The following is a 16,717-nucleotide window of genomic DNA, read 5'->3' as shown; positions in this document are numbered from 1 at the left end:
ACTGAACATAGTGAAATTGCCTACCATAGCATATTTCCCTTACCATATTACTGAAAAGCCCCTATGGTATACTGGCCTAACACCCGTAGGGCCTCCTACACAACACCCTAAAAATAATGTTTTTCAGAATAAAATATCAGTATTTTTTCACCTACATCATTTCCTAAAACTGTTAGACGGCCAAAAATTGACTAAAAGGTCTTACCCTGAATTTGGGATGAAATCCAATTCGATCCCACCGACCATCCGCCCCAACAAACTTGAAGAGAACTTTGCCAGGAACGTCGTGGTGGCTTCAGATCGTCGATCCGGCGACTGACGGGGCCAAAATCGAAAAGAGAAGTGAGAGAGACCATAGGGGAGAGAGAGAGAGAGAAGCACTAAATTTGAATAAAAATCCGAGTTTTCACTATTTATAGGGTTAGATTTGTCAACGAGACACGTCACCTCGTCGACGAGTCCTTCAATAAATTCGTCGACGAACCTTACCCTTCATCGACGAAATTCAGAGTAGCCCAAATTCGTCTCTCGGTATTTTCTCGTCGATGAAATCTTATCTTCGTCGACGAGGTCCTCTTATGCCTTCGTCAACGAATCCCCTATGTTCGTCGACGAAGTCCCTGAAAAATTTTCTTCCTCTTTATTATTAAAATACTATTATTCTTCAGGTCACTATATTCTCCCCTCCTTATAAAATTTCGTCCTCGAAATTTAATATCTGTATCTCTATCTATACACTCCATCATCCAATAGAAGAAAAGGGTCTACTTATTTTATTACCTGCCCTCACTTATGGCGGAGGAATACCGTGGTTACATGGGTAGTTCTGGAAGATTACAGCCATAAAAGAAAATTTTCCCCAAAACTAAAATACTACCTAACCTACACTCTACATTACAATTACACTGAACTCAACAAAATAAAATTACCATCTTAGCATATACATCAATACTATAATTCATCAAATAAATGAGGATATTTCCGTCTGATTTCATCTTCAAGCTCCCATGAGGATTCTTCAATCGCATGGCTTCTCCATAGAACTTTTACTAGTGGTATCTTCTTATTGCGCAAATCCTGTTCTTTCCTATCTAGAATTTGTACTAGAGCTCTTCATACACTGAAGTCTCATTGACTTCCAGTTCCGCATGGCTGATAAAATGGGAAGGATCTGGAACGTATTTCCTTAGTATAGAAATATGAAATACGTCATGAACTCGAAATAGAGATGGCGGTAAAGCTAGTTGATAGGCTACTGACCCAATCTTCTCAAGTATCTCAAATGGGCCAATAAACCTAGGGCTCAACTTACCATTTTTCCCAAATCTCAAGATCCCCTTCAGTGGAGTTATTCTTAGAAATACATGATCACCTACTTCAAATTCCAGTTTTCGGCGGAGAGTATCCGCGTAGCTTTTCTGTCAACTATGCGCTACACTAATCCTATCTCGAATAAGTCGGACTCTATCGCATGCTTGCTGAATTATCTATAGACCCAAAACTTGCCTTTCACCTACTTCATCCCAAAAAAGAGGAGATTAGCATCTCCTAACGTATAATGCCTCGTAGGGTGCCATGCTGATGCTACTCTGATAATTGTTATTATAAGCAAATTCAACTAGCGGCAAAAATTGAATCCAGCTACCTCCAAATTCTAGCACACAGGCACGAAGCATATCTTCTAATATCTGGATTGTTCTCTCAGTCTGACCATCGGTCTGAGGGTGGAAAGTAGTGCTGAATGCTAATTGAGTCCCCAATGCCTCCTATAAACTCCTCCAGAATCGTGATGTAAAATGTGGATCACGATCTGAGACTATGGATACCGGTACTCCATGGGGTCGAACAATCTCTTGTATGTAAATCTCTACAAACCGATTCATAGGGTAGCTGACTTTAATGGGCAGAAAATGCGCTGTCTTTGTCAACCTATCAACCACCACCCAAATGGCATTCTGACCATGCGGCGCTGGCGGCAGTCCAGTAACAAAATCCATGGATACATGGTCCCACTTCCACTCGGGAATGAATAATGGCTGTAACTGACCAGCCGGCCTTTGGTGCTCAGCCTTAACCTGCTGGCATGTCAAACACTGTTGCACAAATTTTTCTATTTCTCTCTTCATGCCACTCCACTAGAAATAATCTCATATATTCCTATACATTTTCGTACTACCACGGTGAACAATGTATAGACATCTATGTGCCTCCTTTAGAATCGTCCTTCTGATGCTGTCATCTGCAGGCACACATAGTTTGGTACGGAATCTCAGAACCCCATCGTCAGAAATACTGAATTCCTCTTCCTGACCATCTCGTATCCTGGCAAGCACCTCCACTAACTCTGGATAATTTCTCTTAACAGCTTTAATTCTCTCATAAAGTGTAGGCTGGACAACTAGACTAGCAATAAGTGCCTGAGGACCATCTTCCACTAATTCCACACCGAGTCTTTCTAAGCCCATCTAAATTGGATGCTGAACTCCGTTGCTATCTGTGCTGTGTCTCCTAATTTATGGCTCAAAGCATCAACCACCACATTTGCTTTACTTTTGTGGTAACTGATGGTACAGTCGTAATCCTTGATAAGTTCCAACCACCTCCTTTGTCGCATATTCAACTCTTTCTGTGTAAAGAAGTACTTTAGGCTCTTGTGATCCAAAAATATTTTGCATTTCTCACTATATAAATAATGTCTCCAGATCTTTAGTGCATGTACAATTGCAGCCAATTCTAGATCATGAGTAGGGCAGTTCTTTTCATATTCTTTCAACTGTCTGGACGCATATGCTACCACCTTACCGTGCTGCATAAGTACACAACTGAGCCCTTTCAAAGACGCGTCACTATAGGTAACACAACCATCACCTCCCGATGGAATCGTCAGAACTGGAGCAGTGACAAGCCGCTGCTTTAATTCCTGAAAGCTCTGCTCGCACTCTTCATCCCACACAAATCTGGCATTCTTCCTAGTCAAACGTGTGAGTGGTCCTAACAAAGCTGAATTTCCCTCCACAAATTGGCGGTAATAACCTGCCAGTCCTAAGAAACCTCTGACTTCCTGCACATTTCTCGCCCTGACCCAACCTACCACCGCATCAATCTTGCTAGGATCCACTGCTATACCGTCTCCTGAGATCACATGGCCTAAAAATGCAACCTTCTCAAGCCAGAACTCACACTTGCTAAACTTGGCATAGAGCTTCTCCTCTCTGAGAGTCTGCAACACCTGCCTCAAATGCACCTCATGCTCCTCAAAAATCATTGAGTACATCAGTATATCATCAATAAAAACTACTACAAACTGATCTAAATACTAGTGAAAAAATTTATTCATCAAGTTCATGAACACAGCCGGGGCATTCGTTAGACCAAATGGCATAACGAGAAATTCATAGTGCCCGTACCTGGTCCTGAAGGCTGTTTTCACAACATCCTCCGCTTTTACTCTCACTTGATGATACCCGGATCTGAGGTCAATCTTGGAATATACCCGTGTACCCTGGAGCTGAGTAAACAAATCGTCTATGTGGGGTAGATGATATTTATTCTTAATAGTAACTTCGTTGATTTCTCTATAATCGATACACATCCTCATGAACCCATCTTTCTTCTTTACAAACAACACTGGAGCATCCCATGGTGATACACTAGGTCGTATAAATCCCCTATTCAACAAGTCTTGCAATTGATTTTTCAATTCTCCCAACTCAGCTGGAGCCATACGATACGAGACCTTAGAGATTGGCGCAGTCCCTGGAGGTAAATCTATAGGAAAATCCACCTCGCGCACAAGAGGTAATCTAAGTAACTCCTTTGGAAAAACATCTGGAAATTCTCGTACTACTGGAGTGCTATCAATCTTCAATTTATTTTCAGATACTTCTTTCGCAAATGCCGCAAACCTCTGACCTCCGTCCAAAAGTAATCTGCTTGCCTGCACGCCGAATACCAACTGCGTTGGAGCACGTACCCATGAACCAACGAATCTGAATTCTTGCTCACCAAGGGGTCTGAAGACTACTTGCTTCTGGAAACGATCAATGCTGGCGTGATTGACAGCCAACCAGTCTATACTTAGTATTATATTGATCCCACACGTATCAAACACAATCATATCTGCTGGTAGTACTTTCCCCTGAATTTCTATTGGATAGCCTCTAAGTACCTTCTGACATCTGATCACTGACCCTGATGGTGTAGCTACTGATAGTGCTATATCTAATGACTAGGTCTCACTCTCAAATAATTTAACATAAGATGCAGAAATGAAAGAATGAGTAGCATCCGAGTCAAAAAGAACAATAACTGGATATGATAGAACAGTAAATGTGCTTGTCACCACATTTGTAGCAGCCTCTGCATCAACCAGCATTAGAGCGTATACTCACTTTAGGGCCACATTCCTCTACTGGCCACCACAAGGTGCCTGGTATCCTCCCCGAGATGCTTGATGTCCTCCCTGATAGGGTCTGGGAGCTGGGACCTGGTTTGGTTGACCTAGGCATTCACGTACCACGTGATCGGGTCTCCCACAACGATAACATACACCCCTGCCTACCCGGCACTCCCTCAAATGATGTCTCCCGTATGTCTAACACACCGGGTAAGTTGGCATACCTTGGTTCCCACGAGGTCCTCCCATCTGCCTCTAGTCCCCCCTATCGTGACCTCCTCTCCATTGACCCTTACTGGTGCCAGCCTGAAAACCTTGAGGCGCAGGCCTCTTCCTCTGACTCTGAGCTGCTACACCCCTCTGAATGCCACTCTCAATAATCGCAGCTCTGTCTACAACCTCTGTGAATGTCTGAGCCCTGAACCCAATCACATGCTCAAACAAGTTCTGCCTCGGTCCCTCTTCAAACCTCCTTGCCTTTTTCTTTTCATCAGGTGCTAGATGTGGAGCTAAACGCGACAACTCGAAGCCACGTACTGGGATATAGTCATCTGCCCCTATACCAAATGTAGAAACTCTGCTGCTTTCGCACTTTGAACGATAGCAGGGAAATACCGCTCGAAGAATAGCTCCTTGAATTGGTCCCACGTCACTGGAACTGAAATTGGCCTCTGCTCCTCTATCAGACGCGCTGCTCTCCACCAGTGCTTCTCCTCCCTTATCAACTTAAATGCTGCAAATGCTTCTTTCTATTCATCCGTACATGGAAGCACCGCCAATGTCTCTTCAATGTCCTGGACTCAATTCTCAGCTACAATCGGATCATCTCCACTAGCAAAGGATGGGGGCTTCATCCACGTAAACTGCTTAATCGAACAGCCACGCTCCTTAGAGCTCCTGGCCATCTCAGCCATCACCTGCTGAGTGACACTACGTAGTACAACATCCATCTCTCCTCCACCTATGTTGGAAGGTACTGGCCTATCCTCCCCAGTATTCGTGCCACTACTTGCTGGGTCCATCTTGAAAACAAGAAACACACTTAAGCACTTTCTCTCCTATACGGGCCTATCCTGTGCCAATTCAAAATTAATTACCTTCCTTGACCTTAACTCAATATCTAGTTTTGTCACCTAAACACACGACCCGACAATAGTTTACTATGGTTTTCCTAAAATCGTCACCCCAAGAAAAACACAGAAACCACCACGGAAATCTTGTATCCAGACAACCGAACAAAAAATCCTTTTCCTATACTCTGGTATTGCTTCTGTTGCATTCTAAAGTCTACAGAACCTAGCAACCTAGGCTCTGATACCAAACTGTAACAACCTGCTATTTAAATTGGTTTTTTTTTTTTACACTATGACATTTAACATGCTTTGATACCATACTAATTAAACCCAATCGTTAACCTAAGCAGCGAGAAGCAGAAATCATATAAACATAACCATATGTAAATATTGACAATACTAGAGTGCTAAATTGTTTCCCAAAACTATACATGTGTGACTGTTTCCCAAAATACCCTCAACTGGGTTGGGACATATAAAAATACTCCAAAAACATACTCACTATCTACTGACAGGGTAGTACTGAAGCCCCTTTACCCGCGAGCCTGATCTGCTCGCCTACCTAGATCACTTGAAAAATGTTAAAGTAATTAGGATGAGCCAATGCTCAGTAAGACGAAATATGCTATTACTAGTGTGTGGCAAATGAGTTACAATATTATGAAAAATTTATTTCTATATAATCATGTATAACTGGATTTGTAAGTACAGTACAAGTAATAAAATCCACCACCCTTTCCATGTTGCTTAATATAACAGTATTGTAGGTTACTATTCAAAATAATTCTAATGTACATAAGTATATTCCCTGTTTCTGTAAAACTGTATATACGTAATAATAACTGAAAACTTTCCCTGTGGATAACTGTGTGTCATGATTTAACCCCTCATGACAGGGTTGTGCAGCCCGTAGGCGGGATCTACACTGGCTGGCTGACCAGGGTAAATCACTATACTCCCTCGGTCTGATCTGCCCTCCTCAACCCATATCTAATGGGGAGTCTGTCCACGTCTAGGGCACTATACAATCGTCCTACTACCACGTATTATCTAAATAGGTGGTTGCACTCATAACTGAAATATTTGTAGCTATGGTACCGTGCTCTGTAACTGTATGGTCCAATAGGGTCTGATACTATATAATACATCTCCATATACAACTATCTGATTTGCCATAATTCTGAAATAATTATAATAACCATGATACTGAATAAACTGTAATTGTAATCTGTACGTCATGGTACTGAGAACTGTATAATCATAACACTGAAAATTGTATAATCATGGTACTGAAATTCGTATAATCATGGTATTGAGATTCGTATAATCATGGTACTAAAATTCGTATAATCATGGTACTAAAATTCGTATAATCATGATATTGAAATTCGTAAAACATATTTCCGTACTATTTTCATATTCTCAAGCCACACAGAAATTTTTAAACATATTATATATAAATGATAAACTGTATAACTTCTATCATGAATAATCATCTGTTAAATACATGTAGTTTACACTGAACATAGTGAAATTGCCTAGCATAGCATATTTCCCTTCCCTGATTACTAAAAAGCCCCTATGGTATATTGGCCTAACGCCCACAGGGTCTCCTACACAACACCCTGAAAATAATATTTTTCAGAACAAAATATCAGTATTTCTTTGCCTACATCATTTCCTAAAATTGTCAGAAGGCCAAAAATTGACTAAAAGGTCTTACCCTGAATTTGGGATGAAATCCAACTCAATCCCACCGACCATTCGCCCTAACAAACTTGAAGAGAACTTCGCTAGGAACGTCGTGATGGCTTCAGATCGTCAATCTGGCGACTGGCGGGGCCAAAATCGAAAAGAGAAGTGAGAGAGATCGTAGGAGAGAGAGAGAGAGAGGAGAGAGAGAGAAAGAGAAGCACTAAATTTGAATAAAAATTCGAGTTTTCACTATTTATAGGGCCAAATTCGTCGATGAGACACATCACCTCGTTGACGAGTCCTTCAGTAAATTCATCGACGAACCTTACCCTTTGTCAACGAAATTCAGAGTAGCCCAAATCCGTCTCTCGATATTTTCTCGTCGACGAAATCTTGTCTTCATCGACGAGGTCCTCTTATGCCTTCGTCGACGAATCCCCTGTGTTCGTTGATGAAGCCCCTGAAAAATTCTCTTCCTCTTTATTATTAAAATACTATTATTCATCGGGTCGCTACACAGAGGGGTGAGCAAACGGTCGGTTCGGCCAAATTTGGGTAATTAACCGAATTAACTGAAAAATTCAGTTAAATAATGCTGTTAACCGAACCAACCAAACTACTAAAACACACCGAACCGAACCTGACTAAATTACCAATTCAGGTAATTCGGTTAACCGATTTTAACCGAATTTATTCAATTATACATTAAATAAAAATTTCATAACTAATTTATTTTAATAATTGTGTTAATGCATTTACTCTATCACATAGGCTTATTTATTTTGAGGTGCAATAACTTTTATTTATTTATTTATTCTAGGTCTTCGCAAATCAAGTGGAAATAAAAAAATGTTTTTGTTATTATTGAAACGTTGAAAATAAAAAAGATGAAAAAAATTTCGCTGAAAATATTTATTGTCGGCGTTGTCATCCCCTTAAACGACAACAATAATTTCCACAAGGTATATCCATGTTCATAATAAAAAACAGTTATATGCATAATTTATACTTAAAATTTAATTAATTAATAATTCGGTTAATCGGTTAACCGAATTATTATTTTTTTGTTAACCGAACCGAAACCAATTTTTTTATAAAATCCCAACTGAACCGACTGAACCAAGTTTTTTACCCGAATCGAACTGACCAATTTCGGTCGGTTAATTCGATTTTCACCGAATTATGCTCACCCCTAGCTACACATAGTACAGCCCATACGTTGACAAAACGTATCCATAGCTCGGCTTGTATGCAGGCAAATCATACACATAGCACGGCCCATACGCCTACAAAACATATCCATAGCTCGACCCGTACGCCGGTAAACATATAAAAATCTCGGCCCGTACACCGATTTTTCATTTTAAAAATCCATATCCTTATCATATTCCCAAAAAACAGTATTTCATTATAATTTCCACTCATGCCACACAAAATTGGTTTTTTCGTATATTTAACATACCATCATTGAAAGTAGTATTTCCCAAATATAAAACGTATATATAATATATTTATTTTCTTGAAATTAGATGTTGTAATAAAATACATACATTTTCATAAAATAATTAGCTTAGTTTATCCCCTTACCTGATTCTTGAAAAAACCCCTAAAACAATCAACTCAACACCCGTCGGGTTCCCTGGTCAACACCTTGAAAACAACATTTCCTAGAACTAAAGTTCAGTATTTCTACGCGTACTATGCTTTCTACATCTATCAAATAGCCAAATACTGAGTAGAAAACCTTACCCTGAATCTAGGATGAATTCCAAACTCGTCCCACCAACGATATGCTCCAGCAGACTTGTAGAGAACTTTCCTGGAGCGTCGTGGCGGCTTCGGATCATCGATCCAGCAAAGAATGAGCCCAGAAAGCTAGAGATACGTTAGGGAAACCAAAGGTGGAGAGAGAGAGGACTTCTGCTACAAAATTCAGCCAAGAAATAGCGTTTAAGACTATTTATACTGTGGCCTTCGTTGACGAGCCACGTCATCTCATCGACGAGGTCATGAAAAAAACTCGTCGATGAACTTTCTCCTCGTTAACGAAATTTAGAATCACCCAAAACCTCCCTTGGTATTTTTTTGTCGACGAATCACACCCTCATCGATGAGCCCCATATACAACGTCGTCGACGAACGCGAAGCGTTCGTCCACGAACGCCTGCTTTTGCCCCTTTTTAATTTCCTTTTCTCCCTTCCTTTTATTATTTAACTATTATAATTCCTCTGGGTCACTACACATCCCGCGGTGGCTCCTTTACACATGCTAGGTACCGTTGGCACCCGTCTAAGAGTAACCTTTTTTCCTATATTGCCAATAAAATCTGTGGTGCTGAGCGCACACACGATCTCACAAACTTATACTTTTGTCCATCCGAAGGTCTGAACACTACCTTTTTCTGGTTACAGTCGATAATAGCAAAACTAGAGGATAACCAGTCCATCCCCAGAATAACACCAAACCCGTACATGTCAAATACCACTAGATTCACTAGTAGCATCCTTCCCTGAATTTATATAGGATAATCCCCCAACTTCTTCCTACATAGCACCATACTCCCCGATGGTGTCGCCATGGACTATTCCGCATCCATCATTTGGGTTTCATCCCCACACAATTTCACAAAACTTATAGATATAATAGAGTGGGTTACTCCCGAATCAAATAAGACAACGACTTTATTCGAAAGTAATAACATGGTACCTGTCACCACATTGCCCGCATTCTCCACATCGGCAAGGGTAAGTGAGTAAACTCTTGTTTGAGCCACATTCCTCTGCAAATTTCCCTGAAGCGCCTATTTACCACCCCCGTATTGATTCAGTGCAGGCGTAACACTCATCAGCGCATGACAGACTCGTGCATGTGGCCCTATTTACCGTAACGGAGACAGTTACCTGTGAATGGCTGGCACTCACCCTCATGCCACCTATGGCACCTAGGACACCGTGCGTGAGATGAATCCCCCTGTGGACCCTGTGGTTCCATCTCCTGTTGTTTACCAGCACCATAGTTATTCTTCTTCCACTGCCCTTGACGAGCACTAGTCTAAGAACTAGAAGGCACTGGCCTCTTCTTCTGATCCTAGACTACCACTTCCTCCTGAAGACTAGCTTCAGCCACGGTGGCTTTATCCACCAATACAATGAATTTCCGAATTTGTAGGACTGCCACCTACTTACAGATATCCTTCCTCAGACCCTTCTCGAACCTTTGAGTCTTCTCATACTTATTCAATATCAGGCATAAAGCAAAATGAGACAGCTCGATGTACTTGGCTGCATATCTCTGCACCGTGAAGGTTCCCTGGGTTAGACTTGAGAACTCATCTGCCTTCATGTCTCGAGTGAAAAACGGGAAGTGTTGCTCAAAGAATACCTCTTTGAAATGGCTCCACGTCATTTCTGATGGCCCAGTCCTTTGCTCCTCCAGAAGACTCACAGCCATTCACCATCTCTCAGCTTCACCTGCTAGCTGAAATGTAGCATAGAGAACCCTATGTTTGTCTATGCAGTGCAAAACTTTCAGTATCATCTCCATCTTCTGCACCCAGTTCTCGACCACTATTGGGTCAGATCCTCCAATGAACGTCGGAGGATGCATGCGGGTAAATTTTTTGATAGTGCAACCCACAGCAATAGGTGGATGTTCCCATCCCCTAACACTCTGCCCAATCTCCCGCAATACCTACTCAATCAAGCTTCAAGGCACGACAGGAGACCCATCGCTCGAAGTCCCCTCCGAGCTTCCGTCCAAGTTGTTATCCTTGGGCTTCATTTTGAAAACAGGATAAGAATAGATTAGTATTCCTAAGCCATAACACAATCAACACAATCATTGTAAAATAATCATGTTAACATCTAAACTCTCGAGTCCAAGTCTGCCTCACCGCGCCGACATGAAACCATCCATGGTTTGCCGCGGTTTTACTAAAATAGTCATTCTAGGAAAAACGCAGAATACTGTCAATGAATCCCTGTCTAGGTACAAGACAACCCTCTACCTACTCTACCCATATCTCAATCTACCTATTCCTTACATTCCTATACTCTGGTATGTTCACCTAATCAAGCCTAACCAAGTCTACAAGACCTAACAATTTGGTTAGCTCTGATACCAAGCTGTCACGCATCGAACTCTGAAAGTGGGCCCCAGAGTGTGTTCTGAGAACCTAACCTGTATCTGTATCATACAAACATCCATGATACCAATAAGTATAAGGGTCCAACCCGATAGGACTCACAGATACCCTACTCACAACCACTATTCACATGAATAACGTAGCGGAACATATATCAACCTATTATATTCATTCATACTAGAGTACTAAGTCTGTCATAATACAAAACATCAACCCAAGGTATCCAACATAATCCAAAATGACATCCCGGCTGCAGTTCAGTACTCACAACAATACTTACAAAAACTAACAGAATACTACACTCTAGAACCCTCTAGAACGCTAGGTCCAGCTACCTGAAGGACCTGAAACATATTTGTATGATTGGGGCGAGACAGTTCTCAGTATGGGAGAATCAGGTTATATCAGTGTGTGGGCACATGCGTGTTATTCCAATAAGAAACTAAGCATTTCGCATTTCTAGTATTTCCACAAATAGTTCCAGTATATTTCACAATCATCGGTATAATTCGGTAAACCGACATGTCATTATTGACCCATGGTATCGAACCAACATTCCATAACCTTCGATATTATCCGGCAAACCAGCATGTCATTATTGACCCCACGACATTGAACCGGCATTTTAGTAACCATAATCCGGTAAACCTACATGTCATTATTGACCCATAGTATTGAATCGACACAAATCTAGTGTTTTCACACTCTTCAGCCTAAATTGGCAATTTACGACCATCGGTATTAACCCGACATGTCTTACCACCCCACGGTATTAATCTGGAATGTCTCGACCCCACATAATCAAACTAGCATGTCATTATTGACCCCACGATAATGAAACTAGCATGTCAGTAACCACCATTCCTGAAAATAGTTAGGAACTCCAGTTCCTATATTTCATTTCAAACACATCACAACTCAATCATCACAAAATATCCTCTCCTGCCACACCTATTTGGATAATTAAACAATTATATAATAATTGATCCGGAAATATAGTTTAACATAAAATAAAGGTACGGTCATCTCTATACTTTAGTTTTATTCAAATAAATGATTTTCCAACAGAAATGGAGACGATACCTGAAACCCTAATTTTCTTGAAAATCGTACACCCTAAAAAACTGGCAATCTCACCCGGTGAAATTTTCCAAATAAGTAACCAAAACATCTTTATAAACATAATCTATAGTTCTACCGGATCAAATTTTAAAAACAATTGATATAAACAAATCCCCTTACCTATTCCTGAATACCAAACACGACTCCAAAAGGCTCAAAATAGCCACACAAATTCCCAAATCCTAAATTCGAAAGACCATACATCAATATCACCCTATTTAGTACAGATCTACAAGTCACTAGGCTCGTTTCAACCCTCACCTTAACTTCAGGGTCAAAACCCAGAAATCCTCAAATCGAGATTTTACTCCGTAGGATTTGTAGAGATTCACCCACTGATCCACGTAGTAACGTTGGATCGTTAATTCGGGTAATGAGCCACCCGAGATCTTAGAGAGAGAGAGAGAGAGAGAGAGAGAGAGAGAGAGAGAGAGAATTATATAATAAACATAACTTAACCCTTAAGTAATCTAAAAATATCTCCTCTAAGATATTTGTATATAAATATCTAAAAATATCTCCTCCAAGATATTTTTTTTTGTTCAGGTTACTACACCTCCTATCAGAGTATAAAATAAATTAATAATAAATGACTACTAACAGATATGGAACTTATATATTGATAGTCTTGAATTTAAATGTTGGGAAGAGTGAGAAGGTTATGAATAATAATATTGAAATGACTTGTTGTTAGTGTAGGTGTAAGAACCCGAACCGTGAAATATGGGTTTAAATAAATAAGAGAGGGGCAAATTGGGAATTTGGCAGATTTCATCGATGAAACCAGGATTCGTCGATGAAGTCCATGTAAGTCTCGTCGAAAAAGTTCAGAGGCTCGTCGACGAGGAGAAGCTAAGAGATTTTAGGAAACCGGTGATATCAGGATTCATCGACAAATCCATCGTCTCGTCGACGAGCTCTCTATATAACCTCGTCAACAAGGACACCATCTCGTCGACGAGGACGCTCGAGTTAAAGGGTTATAAATATCAATTCTCTTTACTTCTAGGCTAAGAAATCTAAAAATCTTCTCTCTCTCTCTCTCTCTAGAACTCTCCCTACACTTCCTCTCTCTAGATTTCTTCGTTGTTCGTCACGAGAATTGTTAATCTGAAGTTACCACGAGGATCATGGAAGGATTCTCTACAAAACCTACGGATCGGAATCCCGTTTTAGAGATTTTTGGGTTTCAGCTTAAACTTGAGGTAAGGCTCGGTTTTCATTTCTGATCCAGTAGTTTGGTAGAGGACAGAGTTGTGAGTATCTTCTGTAGTGTGATTTGTAGGTTTTAGAACTCGACTCATTGTTTAGGGGCCTTAGAGTTCGGGAATTTCTATTCGGGGAAAAGGTAAGGGGAATTGTGTTTATATCGATTATTTTTGAAATCAGACTCGGTGGAGCTGTGGTCCACGGTCCTATATGTTTTTTGGCTACTCATTTGGGGGGATCTAGTAAGGAAAACTATGGATTTTTCATGATTACCACTTTGGGAAAAGGGGGCGACGGGCTGCATCCCTGGTTTTGTTGAAAACCAAATGTATATGTTGATTTATACTATGTTACAGGGATGGTCGTGTCCTGACTTGTTTAAACTGTATGTGTTTGGGAAACGATGACTTTAGATTACCAAATGGGTATGGTGTGTTTGGTTATATGAGCATGCATGTGTGTGTGATTGGTTTAAATGTTAGTAGGAATGTGGTTCTAAATTTGTTCCAGGTACTGAGAGTGTCCGACTCTATATCTGAGGGCGTATGAAATCGCTGGTCATAGGTTGGCAGAGTGTCCAACTCTATATTCGAGGGTGTGAGCCTATTCCGACAGATTAGGCCGAAGGGTGTGTATCCACCAGTTAGCGCCGGTACGATGCCATAGGAGTCAAGGACTAGCCATGTGCCGGTGGTGCAGTGTTTCACGGGTTGGCTACGGGCCAACACCGTATGTCGCAGGCCAGCTTCGGGCCGATGGGTGTGACAACACCGGGATTGCTGAGCATGTGTGGGTGTGCGTGTATGCATTGTTGTGAAATTAGTACTAGAACTGTATTTAACTGCGTGTATGTTGCATCATGATAACACTCAAATGCCACACACGGATATGACATGTATTCTTCCTTACTGAGAGGTGTCTCACCCTGGTTGTACGTACATATTTTTCAGGTCCTTCGAGTAATCGGAACTAGCATCCTTGTGTCAGAAGCGTAGTGGTCAGTGTATTGCGGGTAGTACTTGGGTAAGTGCTAGGACTTGTGTTTGTGCGAGTTGCCATTTTGAGATATGTTGGCCACCCGTTTGTACATTATTTGACAGAGCCTTGATTCTGTCCTGGTATAGACTCAGGTATAGTACTGTATGTATATAGCATGACCTTTTTTCGCTGCGTGTATTCTGTTATGTATAGATGTGTATAAGGTGTCTGGGAACCCCACGGGGTTGGACCCTCATCTATTGTCCCGTATCTTTGGATGTTTTGTATGATATAGGGATTGGTTGGTTTGCATTTTCACCCTTGGGTCCCATTTTCGAGTTCGAGGCATGACAACTTGGTATCAGAGCTAACCAGGTTGTTAGGTCTTATAGACTTGGTTAGGCTTAGATGTGAGTACATACCATAGTATAGGATGTTGGATATGGGTAAATTTGATTGAGGGTTGTTCCGTTACTAGACCGGGACTTATCGACAGTATTCCGTGTTTTTCCTGGAATGAAGATTTTAGTAAAAGTAAGGCAGACCATTGATGACTTTCGTGTCGGTGTGATAGGACATACCTGAACCTAGTAGGGAGTAATTAACACGATTAGTTGTAGGTCATTATGTTAACTGTATGTGTTGTAGGGATACTGATAGATTCCTATTGTGCTGCAGAATGGAGTCTCAAGGATAATGACCTAGGAAGTGGCTTCGAGGAGACTGCGAGTGATGAGTCTCCTTTTGTGCCTTGAGGTCTGACAAGGAAGGTGTTACGAGAGATCGGGCGGAGTGTGAGGAGATGCGAGCGCTCTCCTACTGTTGTGGGGTGCATCCTTGAGAGGTTCACGCGCATGCATCCTCTAATGTTCTCTGGAGGACCTGACAGAACGATAGTAGAGGGCTGGGTAGAGAAGACTGAGAGGATCTTGGAGGTCCTGCACTGCACTGATAGGCAGCGAGTCCTCTATGCTACCTTCCAGCTATCTGGGGAGGTGGGTCGATGGTGGACTGTGATGAGTCTGCTGGAGAAGTAGAGAGCCGGTCCTGAGGAGATGTCATGGAGCCGTTTCAAGGAGGTGTTCTTCGACAGATACTTCCCGGCTTCTATATGTGATGTGAAGGCGAATGAGTTTTTTACTCTAATGCATGGGAGTATGACGGTGCAGGGGTATGCGGCTTGGTACATAGAGTTGTCTCGGTTCGCGTCGTGTTTGATCTCGAGTGAGTACGAGAAGACTCAGAGATTTTAGAAGGGCCTAAGGAAGGATATCCGCAGACTAGTGGGTATACTTCAGATCTGCGAGTTCTCAGTGTTGGTGGATAAAGCTACAGTGATTGAGACCGATATCCTAGAGGATGAGGTGGATCAGGAGCTAAAGAAGAGACCAGTACCTTATGGTTCTCAGTCTGGGTCTCGTTAGGGGTCGTGGAAGAAGAGGAACAGGGGCTTGGGTTATTGTCAGAATATCGAGCGCTAGAGTTCTCAAGGGATCCAGACTAGTGAACAGTGTACCAGATGTCATAGATGGCACGAGGGTGAGTGCCGGTCATTTGGGGGTAATTGCTACAACTGTGGCTAGTTAGGTCACATGTTTCGTGATTGTCATGCACTGAAGCGAGACCTGCCTGCATCTAGTGTGAACTGGGGAAGTAATTAGATACCTCAGGGAACCGTTTAGACGAATACAGCTCCGACCATAGTATATTCTCTTACTCCAGCAGACGCTGAGCATGCAGGGAACGTAGCGACAAGTACTTTATTATTGTTTTTAAATAAGGCTTCTATTTTGTTTGATTCAGGTGCAACTCAGTCTTTTATATCTGCGATTTTTGTGGAACAGTGTGAGGTTGAGACCCAAGTCATGAGCAGAGTGTTATTGGTGACTACGCCATCTGGGAGTGTATCATTCTGTAGAAGGATGTTGGAAGACTGCCCAATGGTAATCTAGGGAAAGCTGTTACCAGCGAATCTTGAGGTATACGACATGTCGGGGTTCGATGTCATTCTGGGGATGGACTGGTTGTTCTCCAATTATGTCGTGATCGACTGTCGTAAGAAGGTGGAAGTTTTTGGACCTTTTGGGGAGTAGGGGTAT

This window comes from Malania oleifera, chromosome 12 (assembly GCF_029873635.1).
Source record: "Malania oleifera isolate guangnan ecotype guangnan chromosome 12, ASM2987363v1, whole genome shotgun sequence".
Classification (NCBI taxonomy): Eukaryota; Viridiplantae; Streptophyta; class Magnoliopsida; order Santalales; family Ximeniaceae; genus Malania; species Malania oleifera.
This window is presented reverse-complemented; position numbering follows the sequence as displayed.